General features: G+C 40.2%; 1 long non-coding RNA gene across 1 annotated transcript; it reads right to left on the bottom strand.

Moving 5' to 3' along the window:
- Positions 1-1735: 1735 nt before the first annotated feature.
- LOC138493363 (uncharacterized) lies at positions 1736-2377 on the bottom strand. Its single transcript, XR_011276398.1, has 2 exons — positions 2235-2377; positions 1736-2124 (listed from the first exon to the last, which is right to left on the bottom strand). It is a non-coding gene; the product is annotated as an uncharacterized lncRNA (long non-coding RNA).
- Positions 2378-3823: the final 1446 nt, after the last annotated feature.

The raw sequence follows: 3823 nt of genomic DNA, 5'->3' as shown, positions 1-3823 counted from the left end.
AATGTTTCAATGTGATCAATGTCCTGCATGGTATGTTGGCTAAGAACAGGTACTGGTGGTTTGGAAACATGTGTTTTCACCTGGGTGGCAACATTTTTTTTTTTTATTTCAATTTCCTGGTAAACTTAAAAAGCTCTCTATCTGGAATTGAACATAGTCCGTACGGTTAGAAGGGGCAAAAGAGAGTCCTTTGTTAAGGACCCTGATTTGGTCATTGGTCAAATTATGATTGCATAGGTTAACAACTAGTTTGGGATAATTCACCTGGTCAATTGTTTCCTGGCATTGGCTCTTGTTATAATTCCTGTCCGACCGGATTCTAGATTTGTGTTTTCCTCCCCTGCTACCCCTGGCATGGAAATGGGTGTTTGCGTATTTAGCACAGGTGGGTCTCGAAATCGTACTTGTTTTGAATTGATAATAGGCTGGCTGCCCTTTTTGTAGCGTCTGATTTGTTCTAAAAAAACCTTGCCACTTATAGTGGGAGTGTCCGATTTGGAAGTTTCAGTACTGGGGGATTGTGTGTCTCCATCAGAATCAGGATCCGGACTCGGACTAGTATTGGCTGTACTGCCTCGTGATCTAGGGGAAGCAGAATCATATTTAGTTTGAAATGTGTACACTCAATCTTGTCTGTAGTCTTGGTCATCTCTAAAATATTTATGAAGTTTTCTGAGTTTGATCTCATCCCGATACTCTCTGAGTATATCATTCATTATATCATAATTTTTTGTCTTGGTGGTTTCAGAATTCGGCATAGCTTTAATCTCATCTTTAAGAGAATCTATTTGTGATAGAACTCGAGTATGTTCTCTTTGAGCGTGCATAATTAGGTCTAACATGGTTTGGGAATTTTGAGTAAGATTAGCTTCCCATTTGTCAGCTAAATCAGCATCTTCGTCATTACTAAAGTTGAGAAAGATAAGAATGCGTAAACCTCTTGGTATTTTGTAATTTTCCAAATAATTGATTAGGGATGCTTGTTCCCAATATTTATTAATTTCTTTCTTTGAAAGACGTTCCAATCTGACACATTTTTGCCTAAGAGTTTCTATTGAGCTATGATTGCTTCTAAAAGCATTGGCTGTGCTTCCTCTAGGTGCAAAGAGGGCTCTATTAAGAAAATAGTCAGCCATTTTTTAAGCGCAAGTAAAGTGGTTGTCAGCAGCACCATCGGGAAACGAATATTAAAACAGTAAGAGGATCTGGGGGTCGTAAGTAAACAGTGCGCTGGTTAGTACCACAAGTTTTAAGTAATATTTGGGCCTGCTGCGTTGGCACCCTTTCACTGATGCCCCCTAGTAAGCACCAGGACAGGTAAATTGAAAACTAAACAATGAAGGTGAGCACAGTGCGCAGATCCACAGATTTAGTTAGAAAGTCAATGAGAAGTACGTATTCATTCGCTTCGATGCACAATTTATTGATCGTAGGACAGCCGACACGTGTTTCGACCTATCCTGTAGTTATCAAGGCTCTATATTAGTCCAAATGATAACATAAGATAGTTATATGGTCATGTATACAAATGAAAAAACATAGGCAAATAGTGTGACATCCAAATTTGCGAAAAAACATACAAATTGTAAAAGTAAAGGCAAAATCATACCAGTGTTCATTAATTGGTTGAAGCCAGTAGAAAAGATCCGTGTTTAAAGAGGAGACAGAGCTATAGTGTAGATGCCGCACATATAAAGAGCTCCCATTGGGAGAGCCACAAAAGGACCAGTCGTGGTTAAAATGATAAACATCAGATTTAATAGAATTATGACCTAAAAAGTGATTAAATAGTGTGGTCCACAGTACATACAATTCATAAACATTTAAACATATATCAAACAGTCGTTACGTGATAAGCTAGAATTAGCTAATTGACAGTGTATCAAAAACAGGGATACACTCAACATCAAGAGGTACGCTTTACAGAAAGTGCAACGTACTCTACAGTAATTAGAATCAGTATGTCAAAAAACTTAATAACTCTGGTGCCAGTACAGAGTATTAGCTCGACATGTTTCAGTTCCTACAGTTATTATGGAACATTCATCAGGAGATATACAGGTGACCACGTAACCAAGACAACATTTAAAAACGAAATGATGACATTTGAAGTATTCGTAGCATCTGCAAAGTAAAGAACAAAAAAAGCGCAAAACATGAGCTTCAAATTAGCCATTATTGTTGCATGTTCAAAATACATGAACCAAGGCATCTAAATAGAGGGAAATAAATACCTCCACTGATGCCTGTGGGTGCTCTCTACTCGAAAGGTAGTAGGCGGTGTAGAACTGAGGGTCGTCTCTACCTAGGATATAGAAAAAACATCCAAATGAGCGCTGAGTAGTAGCTCACTAAAAAAGCAGGATATGTGCTTAGGCTTAGCAAATAGCGAAACTAGTATCGCATAAAAAACATATGAAAAGGTGTCCAGGTGAGAGAAACCCAGTGCTGAGAGACAAAACGAATTATCCACAGTGTGCCCCATATAATTCCAGAAGTTGAGAAGAAGTCGGTGACTAGAACCTAAAGAGGTAGTTCAAGGTATAGTCTCTAATCTCGTGTGTTTATAGGAGACAGAAGGCAGCTAGTAACACTCAAAAGTAAACAACTACCCCACAGGCAATACCTTCAAGTTGGCAGTAAGAGTGTCAGTCGTGACCAAATCCGACAGCCCCAGGATATAATCCTGCCACCAGCGCTAGTGCTGTGTGGATAGTACGGAGAGTGCCGTCTGTTATGCGGGCAGCAGTGCAGCAGGACTGGGCGACCGATGTGCGAGTGGTAGTCAGGGAAATACAGTAGTCCTACAACTATGTTGGAAGAGAAAAGAGATGTAGAGCAATGTGGTTAGTCATGGCAGCCATCATGGAATGGCTCAGACCGGACAAGGAATTAGTACACTAGGTAGCACACAGTCTACAAAAAACGATGGTAAGGGATCAAGTGAGTGTAAACGATTATATGTTGTACCATTCAATAGATTCGTTAAGACCCCTGATGTCACTCTGCAGAGTATATATCATCTTTTGTTCCATATAAAGCAATTTTTTCTCCCGGGTGGCATAGTTAGATCCTATAAGTGATAACAATATTGTCCATTTGAAATCCTCGTGATGATGCTTCAGAAGATTGAAATGTTTCACCATGGGGGCATTTTCAGTTCTGTTCTTGAGACAGCTCCGGTGTTCCATGATACGAGTTTTGGCTTTGCGGGTTGTTTTCCCTACATAGTGCAGTCCACATTTACAAGTGATCAGGTACACCACAAATTCGGTGTTACAATTAGTCAAGTTTTTCTGTGTCCAGAGCTTTGACAGGCCAACATCCACATTTTTAGTTATAGAGGTCAATTTACAGACCCCGCACGAGCCACAAGGATAGTGACCGGTAGGTTCAGGTAGACCCCATAGGGTGGTTAATCTGGGTTCCTGGATAGGGATAGGTTTAAGTTTGCTGTTACTAACCCTGTTACCTATCGTCGTGCTCCTTTTATAAGCAAAGATCGGCACACTCATAGAGGGGGAGGTCGTTTGAAAGATTAACCACCCTATGGGGAGGACACAGAAAAACTTGACTAATTGTAACACCGAATTTGTGGTGTACCTGATCACTTGTAAATGTGGACTGCACTATGTAGGGAAAACAACCCGCAAAGCCAAAACTCGTATCATGGAACACCGGAGCTGTCTCAAGAACAGAACTGAAAATGCCCCCATGGTGAAACATTTCAATCTTCTGAAGCATCATCACGAGGATTTCAAATGGACAATATTGTTATCACTTAAAGGATCTAACTATGCCACCAGGGAGAAAAAATTGCTTT

Source organism: Ambystoma mexicanum, chromosome 10 (genome assembly GCF_040938575.1).
Source record: "Ambystoma mexicanum isolate Mex_15411 chromosome 10, UKY_AmexF1_1, whole genome shotgun sequence".
Classification (NCBI taxonomy): Eukaryota; Metazoa; Chordata; class Amphibia; order Caudata; family Ambystomatidae; genus Ambystoma; species Ambystoma mexicanum.
This window is presented reverse-complemented; position numbering and strand designations above follow the sequence as displayed.